Here is a 13,946-nt window from a genome sequence, read left to right as displayed (position 1 = left end):
AAATCAGACAAAAGGAGGAGTGGGTCAAAGAGGAGGAAACAAATTATTCAAATTGGGTCACAGTTCTGGCCTGCCATTTCACTAAATGACCACGACATGGAAAGAAAGTCTGCTTTTCTCAGATCAGGACTGTCAACATGTGCTGTTTCAAAATGTGGCCTTTTGGTGTAACATGGTCCCTGTGAGCAAACCTGCTATACCACTTGATGTTCAATCAGAGAAACAACAATTTGTTTTAACATGGAAGGAAAAATCGACAGTGCTAGATTTATTGAGAGGTGGGCTGTGGGTCTCCAAAAAGGTAACTTCTTAAGGACTTTCAAGGACTAGTTAAGTTTAAATTCATTTTTCTTACTGATCATCAAATCTAATCAATAAGTAGCAATGTAAGTTTCTTGTATTGAGAGGAATGTGTCTGGCACATTAAAGAGTTCAATAAATAATTGATGTGTGAATTCCTCTTCAGTCTCACCATTAACATTGTATCCCAGGTGCTAGTATATTAATTTATTCAATACTCAGAATAAGTCTGTGTACTTATATTTATACATCCATCCATCCATCCATCCATTCTATCCTATGAACTTCTCATTTTACTTATGAAAGAACTGAGGAACAGAGAGATTTAACAACCTGTCAGCATCATACATTTCATAAGAGTAGAGCTTGTGTTTCAAACCCAGGCAGTCTGGCTCTGAAGTCTGAGCTTCTTTAAGACTAGGATATAATTTTATGAATAAATATTGACTTAATGTTAAAATTTTTATTTACTTTTATATGGGTGCCAGGGCACAGGGACCGAGGGAGGGGATGCTCAGGGAAGGGCCTGAATATTTTTTTCTTTTTTTAATTTTTTATTGGATTTTAGGTTTTGGGGTACATGAGCAGAGCATGCAAGACAGTTACGTAGGTACACACATGGCAGTGTGCTTTGCTTTTCTTCTCCCCTTCACCCACATTTGGCATTTTTCCCCAGGCTATCCCTCCCCACCACCCCTCCCACTGGCCCTCCCCTTTTCCCCCCAATAGAACCCAGTGTTTAGTAGTCCCCTTTCTGTGTCCATGTGTTCTCATTTTTCATCACCCACCTATGAGTGAGAATATGTGGTGTTTCATTTTCTGTTCTTGTGTCAGTTTGCTGAGGATGATGTTCTCCAGATTCATCCATGTCCCTACAAATGACACAAACTCATCATTTCTGATTGCTGCATAATATTCCATGGTGTATATGTGCCACATTTTTCCAATCCAGTCTATTATCAATGGGCATTTGGGTTGATTCCAGGTCTTTGCTATTGTAAACAGTGCTGCAATGAACATTCGTGTACATGTGTCCTTATAGTAGAACGATTTATAGTCTTTTGGATATATACCCAGTAATGGGATTGCTGGGTCAAATGGAATTTCTATTTCTAAGGTCTTGAGGAATCGCCACACTGTCTTCCACAATGGTTGAACTAATTTACACTCCCACCAACAGTGTAAAAGTGTTCCTTTTTCTCCACATCCTCTCCAGCATCTGTTGTCTCCAGATTTTTTAATGATCGCCATTCTAACTGGCGTGAGATGGTATCTCAATGTGGTTTTGATTTGCATCTCTCTGATGACCAGTGACGATGAGCATTTTTTCATATGATCTTTGGCCTCATATATGTCTTCTTTCGTAAAGTATCTGTTCATATCCTTTGCCCACTTTTGAATGGGCTTGTTTGTTTTTTTCCTATAAATCTGTTTGAGTTCTTTGTAAATTCTGGATATCAGCCCTTTGTCAGATGGGTAGACTGTGAAAATTTTTTCCCATTCTGTTGGTTGCCGATCCACTCTAGTTACTGTTTCTTTTGCCGTGCAGAAGCTGTGGAGTTTCATTAGGTCCCATTTGTCTATTTTGGGCCTGAATATTGACTCTAGCAATGAAAAAGTGGTTACTTACTTCCATCCAAAAGAAAAATTCCTTCCTATCTTCTACCAGTCAGTATGAAGACAATAAATTCACTATGTAGCCAGAAAGGTAATAAAATGTTTATAGATTGAAAAAATTAAAAAGTATAGAATGAAGAGATTCCTGCTGCTGAGAAAAGTGAGAAGCTCTTAAAGGAATTGGCAAAGCTTCATTGGCCTCCTCAGAGGCCCAGAGGTACCCTACTCCTTTCTGGGAATTAATGATTTGCTTGTCCCTCCCCACCTAGACTGTGAACATCTCAACGGGTAGAACTCTACTATCTCAATCATAATAGAATGTAAAGTGCTTAGTACAGTGCCTGGTACATAGTAAATGCTTTCAAATATATTGAATGAAATAATAAATGAATGAAAAAGATAATAAAATTGTGATTTATATGGTGACTGAATTTTTGTTCTTCTTTATCTCTCTCTAATAGACCAACACACAACCATACATTATTCAGTAACCTTGAGGCTGATGCTTTTCACTCTTACAAGCCCCAGGTAATTATGCAGTCCTGAAAACACCCAATGAGGCCTTATGCTAAATCCTCAGATGTTTATCTCTGGGGACCCTAAGTGACCTAAGGCAATTTTTGGTAGCAGTAATAGTGCCATTAAAACTAGTAGAAAGTGGTCACTCTCTTTTCTGTATGTGGTAAACTTACTGTCTTTATTGTCACCTTCATAATAAGAGAAAATACATTTTGTTATTGTTGTTGTTTTACTGAAGAGTGTGGATAATGAAGGAGAGGCTAAATTCTTTGCTGACTTCTAATGATGAGCAAAAAAGATAGTTCAAGTTCAAAGGTGTTTTCTCTGAGACAGAGCTTTTCACCTCAGGGCAATCTTTGCTTCTTTGTGAAACCAGACCTGCTAATTGGAATCCCCTTCTGACAATGCCCACATTTGGTCCCTGGAGCCCAATAAGTATGGAGGGCCCCCAGCTATCTAGCAATGCTGGGAACAGGAGGGGGATTAAATTAAAGACTCATTCTTCTCCAAAGCTGGGAGTTTGGACATTTAAAAACATCAAAAATATGCTAGGTCATTTAATAATTTCCTTCCTGAAGTACATTCTAATTCAAATTGAAATGTGTGTTTTACTTAGCACTAGGCAGGAAACTTAGACCTACACTTTTATTTATTTTATTTGTTTATTTTTTTTTAAAGATGGGGTTTTACCATGATGGCCAGGCTGGTCTTGAACTCCTGACCTCAGGTGATCCACCAACCTTGGCCTCCCAAAGTGCTAGGATCATAGGCATGAGCCACCGTGCCCGGCCTAGGCCCATACTTTTAAAGGTATCTCTTTAAGATTCACTTGCTTTAGTTTTATTGAATAGTTTTGCCTTCAGTTTCATAACTTTGTATTACAGTTCATATTGTCTTTATAAAGATAACTATTCTCATAAATCTGGCATAGGCTTAGTTTTTTTCCTTGGGCTTTGCTCACTCTCAGAATTCAGACGCATGACTCTGGAACAGAAAGTGGACATGCATGCTTTGTAGATGATTCTGACTTCAATACATGGCTATCATGTTGTACATTTTAAAAATTATATTTAATGCAGTGAATTCAACTGCTTTCCATATGGTTTGATTTTAGGTTTTTCCTCCCTTCCAATCCTATGCAGGTTAGTTCTTCCCCTACTATTTCACAGTCTTGTGGGGGTATGTTCATCAGGGTCAGAGCATGACAACATATCAGCTTGTACATTGTATATAGCTAGCACTCTTTTAGCTGGAAGCAACACTAGCTGGCTAAAACAATTGGGACAATTATTATCTCACTAAATAGAAAGTTCAGAGTCAGGGCAAGCTCCAAGTTTAATCAGCAGACCAGTAATGGCACCAAATCCCTAGATTTTTTCTCCCCATTCTGCTAATTTCAACGTCAATTTCATCCAAAGTCTGGTTCCCCTCATAAATTCCAAGAAGGCTCATGGGTTAATGAGACCTTTATTCTTCCTTGTTCTTGCCAGCAGAAGAGAGAAAGATGACCTTTGCCAACAGGCAAGGTCTTTTCTATCAGCCTAGTTGGGCCATCATAGATCCCATACCCATCATAGTGGTCAGGGGAACGTGACTAGGTTTTGACCGTCAATGTCCAATATGGTGGCCACTAGCCATAAATGGCTACTGAGCCCTTGAAATATGGCTAGTCCAAAATGATACACACTGTATGTGAAAAAGATACACTGGATTAAAAAAATATAGTATGAAAAAAAGAATGCTATATATCTTATAAATAATTTCTATATTGATTATGTTGACAAGATATTTCAGATAGATGAAATAAAATACATTATTAAAATGAATTCACCTGTTTCTTTTTACTTTTTATAAATTTGACTACTAGAAACCTTTAAGTTACATATATGGCTTCCTGTGTTTCTGTTGGACTGTGCTAGCTAACTAACTGAGATTCCCACTGAAGTGGGGATGAGGTATATACTTGAATGCAATTTAAGGTTTCTTAGAAAAAGGAAAGGAAGAATCACTGTTAAATAAGCAGCCGCATGGTCTACTTCCTCTGGAGGACTATTTTTTAAATTTCTCTTTTGTTGTTTTTATTCTAAGTTCTAATTGGTGCCTGGAGGATATAAGAAAATCAGTAGTAACATTTGGGTTTTACTAGGGACCAGGCCAGCCAGTTTTATTACAAAGTATGTACTATGTGGGGGTTTTGAGACAGCAGAGATGTCATATACTGTTCTTGATTTCCAAGTAAGTTCACTGGGAACAATGCTGGATCGAGCTCACAGGCCTGCATCCTTTTCCACTGCTTAGTCTTAAACAATTTTAGTTTGTTTCATGTTCAGCATTTATTCTGTTATTAAAGCAATATGTAACAGTGGCACTAAATGTATAAAAATTACAATACATTGTGGGGCACAGGAGACTTTTCCAGTTGCTTGTTGCTTTCTACTCTACACAATTTCTCTTTTTTCTCCTTTTTGTTTCTTGCCTTACACTCATAGGCAGAAGGACTCCTTTTCACATTCCCCTTATTGTAAGGTAACCTCTGTCTCTGTTTCACAGCTAATTGTGCAACTAAGAACAAGGATTCAGTAGAGTTTATAAACGATTAGGAAGCCTATAGACATTAGTGAAGAAAATCAGCATGAGTTCTTAACCAAATTGTATGTTATTGTCAAGATGGCCAATTGTAAAGCCAAGACTCTTGTGAAAAGTCTCTCGTCATCAAAGGTGTGTATGCAGGGCAGGACTATATTCTACTTTAGATTCAACTCACCCCAGGTCTGGTATTATCCTTGCACACAGCAGCACAACCTATACCAGGAGCTGCATGACTGGAATACTTCTGGGACAGGCATGGTGGCTCACACCTGTAATCCCAGCACTTTGGGTGGCTGAGGCAGGAGGATCACGAGGTCAGGAGTTTGAGATCAGCCTGGCCAACATGGTGAAACCCTGTCTCCACTAAAAACACACAAAAAAATTAGCCAGGCATGGTGGCAGGAGCCTGTAATCCCAGCTACTTAGGAGGCTGAGGAAGGAGAATCACTTGAACCCAGGAGGCAGAGGTTGCAGTGAGACGAGATCATGCCATTGCACTTCAGCCTGGGCAACAAGAGCAAGACTCCATAGAAAGAAAGAAAGAGAGAGAGAAAGAACGAGAGAAAGAGAGAGAGAGAGAAAGAGAGGGAAGGAAGGAAGGAAGGAAGGAAGGAAGGAAGGAAGGAAGGAAGGAAGGAAGGAAGGAAGGAAGGAAGGAAGGAAGGAAGAAGGGAAGGAAGGAGGGAGGGAGGGAGGGAGGAGGGAGGGAGGGAGGGAGAGAGGGAAGAAGGAAGACTTCTACAGCAGTTACTAAATAACCACTGCCCAAAACCCCCACATTCCTTTCTAACCACCCTGGCTCTTCTTACCTCTCCCCGTGAAATCTGGCAGGAAAGATGCAGAAATTCTTGATGACAAAGGGACCTCCAGGACTCAGTGCTTTTGAGTACAGGGTGACAAGGTGAAAATATTTTTACTATGGAAGATGGATCTGGGAAAAAATGGACTAGTCACAGAAAATCATTGAGGAGGCTCTGTGAAACAGTGTAAGCCAATGAAGCCTCAGAATCACCGAGAGAGGTTTAAGCCGCAGGTTGCTGGGACCCCTCCCCAGGTCTGCTGCTTTAGAAGGTTTAGGGAATCTGAGAATTTGAATTTTAAGTTTCCAGGTAATCTGGTCTTAGCTCCACATTTTGAGAATCACAGTTCTGAACCAAAAACATTCACAATACATTAGACTCATCTAGAGAGTGTTTTATAAACACCCATGCCCACATTTCACCTCCAAAAAAGAAAAAAAAATTAGGTTTTTTGTTACCCAGGTTGGAGTGCAATGGCACGATCTCAGCTCACCGCAACCTTCGCCTCCTGGGTTCAGGCAATTCTTCTGCCTCAGCCTCCCGAGTAGCTGGGATAACAGGCACGCGCCACCATGCCCAGCTAATTTTTTGTATTTTTAGTAGAGACGGGGTTTCACGATATTGACCAGGATGGTCTCGATCTCTTAACCTCGTGATCCACCCGCCTCGGCCTCCCAAAATGCTGGGATTACAGCCTTGAGCCACCATGCCCGGCCCAAAAATTAGGTTTTAATTAGTCTGGGACAAAGCCTGGGCATTAGCATTTTCTTAGAGTGATTCTATCATGTTGCCAATTTTGAGAACCACTTATCTAGACAGGGATTCTGGAATGTGGCTCTTTATCAGAATTACCCAGGGAGCTTATTAAATAGATTCCTGGGTACTACCCCAGATAAAGGACATCTAGAGTGGGGTCCTGGCACTCCTATCCTTGATCTTCACAGGCTGGTCATTCTGATGCAGATGGTTCCCACACTGGCTTTTGGGAACTGCTATTCTGGAAAGACAAATAAGGGTACAAATCCTAAAAACAAAGTATGAGGAGTGGCAATAAATGCGAGTTCCTAGGATTTTCTGACTGCTTACATGGGCAGATCATGGAATGGAATCGAAGCCCAGAGGGTGGTAAATCTATGTAGGGTGACAGCAAAGCCTTGTGTGGCTGTCAGGGTGTGGCCAGAGAAAACTGCTGGTCGCACAAAGAGCCACCATTTGAATCAATTATCTTCCTGCCGACAACCTGCCACATCGAGGCACCCCATCTTATCAAAACCTGAGAATTAGTGGGTGCTAACTGATGCTGACTAAGCCCTAGGAGGCTCAGGTCTCTAACACAGTATAGCAGCTATTAATTTTCACTGAGAAACAACAACCAAGGCAGCCAAACACGTGTATTCTTCCCACGGGCAAATGACACAGAAAGCCAAATGGTCATCAGAAAGTTGCTGGGTAGAGATGGAATCAGAGCAGAGAGGAGTTAATTGCATGATTCAAAATGTTTAGGGGCACCAGGTTGTGATAACTGGGTGCCTCTTTCTCTACAAGTAAATATTTGGAGGAGTCTGAAAAGACAGTCTCTAAAGGCCACAGCCAGTATTTGCCCCAGTGGTTCAGCTAGGTTTATGCTCCACCAACCACAGGCCAATTAACTCATTACGCCTTTAGATACATGAATATCCTCAATCAAATGAGTCTCATCTTGCTCAGCCATGAGTCCCTGTGTTTCTTAAGGTGATTTTGCATCTCTCTCACCTCAACAATGATGTAGTTTATAGTTTTGTTCTCAGAGGACAATTCCATTTTCCTTAATGCTACGTTCTGGAATGGTAGTATTAAGGAAAAATACTGTTGCTATATAATTTCACTACTTTAGCAATGATTAGCCTTATTTTATACAGCAGAGTTAGAGGCTAATATTTTAATTATTTTTAGCTTTGTTCAAAGCATAATATACTGTCATGATTAAGAGAAGACCTAGTTAACCCTGAGCATATGAAGCCTTTATGATCAGATCACGAGGCCACAGTACTTCTCACCTACTAAGAGCTTCCTCAAAAAGCAGGCAGGCAACTGTAAGTAGAAAACAAAGACTTAAGCTCTGCAAGTGTGCCTGGCAACCTAAACCTGCAAAGTGATGGCAAAAGTCCCAACCGTATTTCAGCTTTACAGCTATGTTGATGATGAAACAGGCTCTTTGTGAGAGCCAAAAGTAGAACAAAGCATTTTTATCATGCTTGATACACAAGAGAAAGAAATTGAAACCATAGCATGTGGTTGGCTTCTTGAGAGGAGGAAAGGAGCGGGAGTGGTTGGATGTGGACTCTCATCCAAGTGCACATTTGTTGCTTCGTGACATCAGGAGCAGCTCTTTACCAGGAGTGGGAAGAAGACGCAGGTGGGGAATCCTTGAATCTGCTTTCTATAGAAGCAGACAGGATGTATCTTCTCCGACCCCTTGATACTATTCTATTTATGTCAGGCCTTCTGGGTGACTGTGCTCAGATTCTTATTTAAATCCAATTAAATATGGGACTTGAGTAAACACAGATGTATATCATGCAGAAGATAGTAGTAAAGGATTCTGTATATAGGCCAGAGCAGCTGTATCTTTTCTGCTATTTAAGGTTTGGGTTTTTTCTTAGTATCTTGGGAAGAAAATGTGGCAGTAAATATTGGCAATTTTAATTTTATACAAAACCAGAGTCTCTTTTTTTGCTAGTCTTTCCCCTTCACCTAGGCCAGATTGACTTTATTAAAACAATCTGATGAGGCCCCTCTCCTTCCAGTGGCTCCCCACTGTCCACAGAGTAAAGTTCATTCCCGGGGGGACCTCAGACTCCCTTCTTGGTGGGTTCCTCCTTGGCTGCATAGCCTAACATCCTGCCACTTCTCTGCTCACAAAGAATATTTCATCCAGTCCAGGTGCGGTGGCTCAGGCCTGTAATCCCAGCATGTTGGGAGGCTGAGATGGGCAGATCACAAAGTCAGGAGTTCAAGACCACCCAGGCCAAAATAGTGAAACCCCATCTATACCAAAAATACAAAAAAATTATCTAGGCGTAGTGGCACACGCCTATAATCCCAGCTACTCAGGAGGCCTGAAGCAGGAGAATTGTTTAACCTGGTAGGCAGAGGTTGCAGGGAGCAGAGATCAGGCCATTGCACTCCAGCCTGGGTGACAGAGCAAGACTCTGTCTCAAAAAACAAAAAATAAATAGAATATTCGATTCAATGCAGACTTCTGGGGTGTCCTCAGTTCAGAGCTATTTCATCTCTGCACACTTTACCTACCTCCTTTGCCTTGTCTGAAAATCAGAATCATGGAGTTTGGAGCAAAACTGCCACCCATTATAGCTCTGGGTCTTTGTTAGTGGTGTGACCTTAGGCAAATGACTTAATCTCTTTGTGCCTCAGTTTTCTCTTGTCCAGTAAAAGAATGGTAGTGGCTATCTCACAAGGTTGTTGGCCTTAAATGAATTAACATGTAAAATATGCAGAGTAGTGCCTGGCACATAGGAAATAGTTAATATTTTTAACTTCTACATATCCTACAAGACTAAGCCTAAGTATTATTTTCTGTGAGAAGTCTTACCTGAAAAAGCCTCCCGTCCCCTGTATGGGAAAGTCAATTTGTTTAATTCTTCATTTTGTCTGCATCTCCTATCACTGCATTTATGGCCCTCAACTCCCAATCCACAGCCTCTCATCCCCACATCCGTTATCATGTATGCATGTGTGTGCCTGATCCTCAAGTAGCATTTGAGCTCTGTAAGGAATGCTACTCCATCTTAATAGGCCTATACTTTCCAGTGGGTAGTACAATAACCCCTACATGGCAGCTGTTCAGTGAGTGTCCAACGGAAGCATCAGAGAGCACGTAGGAATGGGACTACATGTACACTGTCTCCGTATTGAACTGTTTCTAGAAAGAAGTTGCTGTGGTTTGATGTGTCCCTCCAGATCTCGTGTTGGAATGTGATTCCCAGTGTTGGATGGGGCCTGGTGAGAGGTGACTGGATCATGGGGATGAAACCATCATGAATGGTTTACCACTATCCCCTTGATGACAAGTGAGTTCTTGCTCAGTGAATTAACCTGAGATCTGGTTGTTTAAAAATCGGAGCCCTCCTCCACCACCCTGCTCTCTCTTGCCCAACCAGCTCCCCCTTCACCTCTGGCCATGACTGTAAGCTCCTTGAGGCCCTCACTAGAAGCAGATGCTAACACTATGCTTCTTGTACAGCCTGAAGAATGATGAGCCAATTAAACCTCTTTTATTTCTAAGTCACCCAGCCTCTGGTATTTCTTTAGAGCAAAGCAAAAACAGACTACCACAGAAGGCTACCTGTAAAGTATAAAACTTTAAATTAATTTGAAATTTAATATTTGCATAGTTACTTTTGCCAAAGTAAACCATTAAAAAATCATCACACATCACAAAACTTTAGCTTTATACATCAGCATTTCAGCATGCCGTGAACATAGATGTGCGGTACATCTATCAGTGAAAAACTAAATGTGGAACATAACCAGCCTGAGAATGATCTAGGTAACCTTGGGTAAGCCACTTAATCTCATTATCATCTAACGTATAAACTAGGAGTAATGATACAATATTTGTCCTGTCTACTGTGGGTGGGGGTTATAAGAAGATGAGGCCAAATAGTATTTGTGGACACTTCTGAAATTTTACACTGTCAGATGTAAGATTATTCTCAATCAAGAGTGATTTTGCACCACCACCCTCCCAAGGATATTTAGCAATGTCTGGAGACATTTTTGGTCATCTCAAATAGTGGAATGCTACTAGTAGAGGAATGCTGATAAAAAATATTTTAAATCTGCATTGCACAGGACAGCTGCTCGACAAGGAATGATCAGGCCCAAAGTGTGAACAGTGCTAAAGTTGAAAAATCCCGACAAAAGGCATGCTATGGCATTTCTTAATACTCAGTCTATTAAAATTTGTTCTTATGTCTTTATTGAAGACAATGAAACATAGCAATGATACCTAACTTTTATAAACTATATCTCAGTGACTCGTGTTGAATTGTAGCTTTTCAACCTGCCGTTCTGGCCGTCTTAGTTAACTAGCTATTAGTATTGAGCCAGGTGTCATTCTATGCACTTTACCTGTATCAATTCATTTAACCCTAACAACAACCCTATAAGGTAAGTACTTTATTACCCTTGTTTTACAGACGAGGAAGCTGAGGCAAAGTGACAAAGTAGGGTTTGAACTCAGTCTCGCTCCAGAAATTATGCAAAGAGTATGTTAAAGCTAAGTTCTTCCATGCTGGGTCCCCCACTAGGAATCATCTGACTTCCTGTCCTACATGGTTTTTAATGGTATTTTTTTTTTTTTTTTTTGTTATCTTTGGCAGAGAAATTGACTCTGGCTTATTCAGTCTTCTTAACAGAGGACCTACTGATTTTGAGATAATGGACTGATTAGAGAGGAAAATAACAGCAACACAAAAAGGGGAATAAGAAAATAAACCTCTGAAGAATTTGACATTTGAGTCTAGTGATGTATGTAAAGGCACTTTGCAAGTTGCAGGGCAGTGGTTTTCAAACTATGATGTGTTCCAGAACTACCGGGACAGCTTGTTAAAAATGCTGACTTCCAGTGTCACCCTCAGAGATTCCGATTACACAAATCTGGGGCCTTGCCCAGGAATCTGCCTTTTTAACAAGCTCCCAGGTGACCTTGATGCAGGTGGTCCAAGGTGCTCACCTTGGAAACACTGCTGTACGTATGGGGCTTAGAAACAAGGTCTAGAAAATCTCAGAATACTTGAGTTTTGCCTGTACAGTAATTCAGACCACCTGAGTGCTAGCTTATTAGTGCTTTTCTGTCTGGTTCCCTGGTAACTCACTAGCTTTAGGCCAAGGAGCTTGATCGAGGGGGTATTGATGGGGAGGGAGGAGAGGAAAAGAAAAGAATAGGGGCAATTAAAACCACCTTCCCACTGAAGTGATTGTTTCTCTGCAGACAATGAAGGGGCTGTGGAGCACCTTCTTCCTTCAGTGTCTCCCTAATTGGCTGTTGTGACTATCATTCTGCCCTGAGGGAGGTTAATAGAAACAAGAGACAGAAGAAAAAGATGCCAAATAACTTGGAGCAGAACAAAAAATGAGCCGGAGCTCATTTCCACTAGGACAGAGAGAAGCCCTGATTGGTCTCTTTCCCTAAGGTCCTCTTTCACACATCTCTATGACCTTTCCTCTTCTTTTTTCTTTTCTCCCTCAGAGGGACCAATAAACATGGGCTGTCTGGACAAGCAGTGCTCTATTAATGATCCAGGGAAAATTCCGATGACCCAGAATTCTGCCATAAAATGATATCATGTTATTGCAAAGTGATAGTGTTCTCAACCTTCTTGCTGAACCACATTTTTTTTTTTTTTTTTTTTTTTGGAGATGAACAACTGGCAGAGGATCTTTTATTCTGAGCATCCAAGAGACCAGTTATTTGGATTTTAATACTGGAGCGTTATATGGCATGCATTGACAAAGTATGCTATAAACAACTCACCTTTCACTGAACTAAGTAATTTAAAGTGATTTTAGCAATATAGTATGGCATTGTGATTAAGATTGCCTGGCTTCAATCCTAGCTCTGCAAATTGCTGTGTGTCCTCAAAGGTGACTTTACATCTCTAAACTACAAGTTCCAATCTGTAAAGCTGAGATAATAATAGAACCTCCCTCCCAACATACACACACACACACACACACACACACACACACCACCAAATCAGACAATACATGCAAAACATAGTGCCTCACCCACAGTATGCCCACAATAATGTTGGTCTCCATTGTTTTTTAGTTTTCGGAATTATTGTTTGGTATTTCTAAACTAATAATTGCTGAATTGCTTTACAAAAAGATAACAAGAAAAAGAGAAACATTTTTTAAGTGTTTCCACTCTATTAGCACTGAATTTCAAATGCTCATAGCACACTGTAAGCAGAACAACAGATGGATTCCATCCAACGGGAAGGACACGCAACTTAGGAAGCAGACAGACGTAAAACAAAATAAATCACTTAGTTGCTTACCACACACATTGTGAGATACTGAATGTGGATTAGAAATTGCTTACCAGTAGTTGGGCTCCGTTTCTTGAATGGTTTTATATTTCCAGACTGCAAACAAATGATTGTATGTGTGAAAAGAATATGTCATAGGCAGGAGGACAAATTCAAGTGAGCCAGAATGCCAAGGGCTCTGGAGTTCTGCTGTGTTCTTTTGGAGCTCTCTGCACCGGGTAAATCCTGAGTGTAGGCTTGCTGACAGCTGTCTCATTCACACGCAGGTTCCTCCCGGGTCCGAGAGCAACAGCCCCCAGTCAGTGCAGGGTTACTAAGCAACTATACTCCCACTGAGTTATGCAATAAGAGAAAGTCTTGATTTTAAAAACAAAAGAAAACCAAAAAGCCCTGGTACACAGAGCTAATAATACAACCCACTCTTCTCCATTGAGTACATTAACCCTCAAGCTAGTTTACCTTTACCAGCATATCACAACCTTGCAGAAATCAAATTAGAAAGAATGCTGCAATTGTATAAAGTAACTTCAAGTAATGTTTTAAATTACTGCTAATAAATTTCATGTTAAAATGGCACCTCATATGATGAATGTGTATCATCTCTCGCTGGGCATCTGAATGGAGGGCAATTGTCATTTAAATAATGGTTTTAGCAACTAAGTCAATGTTTAGTTTGGAACTTAAATTTTTTTCATTGTTTTCGTATTATGTAAGTTATACATTCTTTTGTGTTTTTTTTTTTTTGAGATGGAGTCTTGTTCTGTGGCCCAGGCTGGAGTGCAGTGGCACGATCTTGGCTCACTGCAGCCTCTGCCTCCCAGGTTCAAGAGATTATCCTAACTCAGCCTCCTGAGTAGCAGGGATTAGAGGCACATGCCGCCACACCCGGTTCCTTTTGCATTTTTAGTACAGATGGGGTTTCACCATGTTTGTCAGGCTGATCTCAAACTCCTAACCTTGTGATCTGCTTGCCTTGGCCTCCCAAAGTGCTAGGATTACAGGTGTGAGCCACTGTGCCCAGCCAGTTATACATTCTTATGACAAAAATTATTATTTTTGAAGT

General features: G+C 40.7%; 1 long non-coding RNA gene across 2 annotated transcripts in view; it reads right to left on the bottom strand.

Moving 5' to 3' along the window:
• Positions 1 to 13,137, bottom strand: part of LOC103791520 (uncharacterized) — a 54,733-nt gene extending 41,596 nt beyond the window's left edge. For both annotated transcript variants that reach the window (XR_004739824.3, XR_617937.6), the window contains exon 1: positions 12,937 to 13,137. This is a non-coding gene — a long non-coding RNA (uncharacterized LOC103791520). The remainder of the gene's footprint in view (positions 1 to 12,936) is intronic.
• Between the last annotated feature and the right edge of the window lie 809 nt (positions 13,138 to 13,946).

The sequence above is a fragment of the Callithrix jacchus genome, chromosome 2, assembly GCF_049354715.1.
Source record: "Callithrix jacchus isolate 240 chromosome 2, calJac240_pri, whole genome shotgun sequence".
In the NCBI taxonomy this organism is placed as follows: Eukaryota; Metazoa; Chordata; class Mammalia; order Primates; family Cebidae; genus Callithrix; species Callithrix jacchus.
This window is presented reverse-complemented; position numbering and strand designations above follow the sequence as displayed.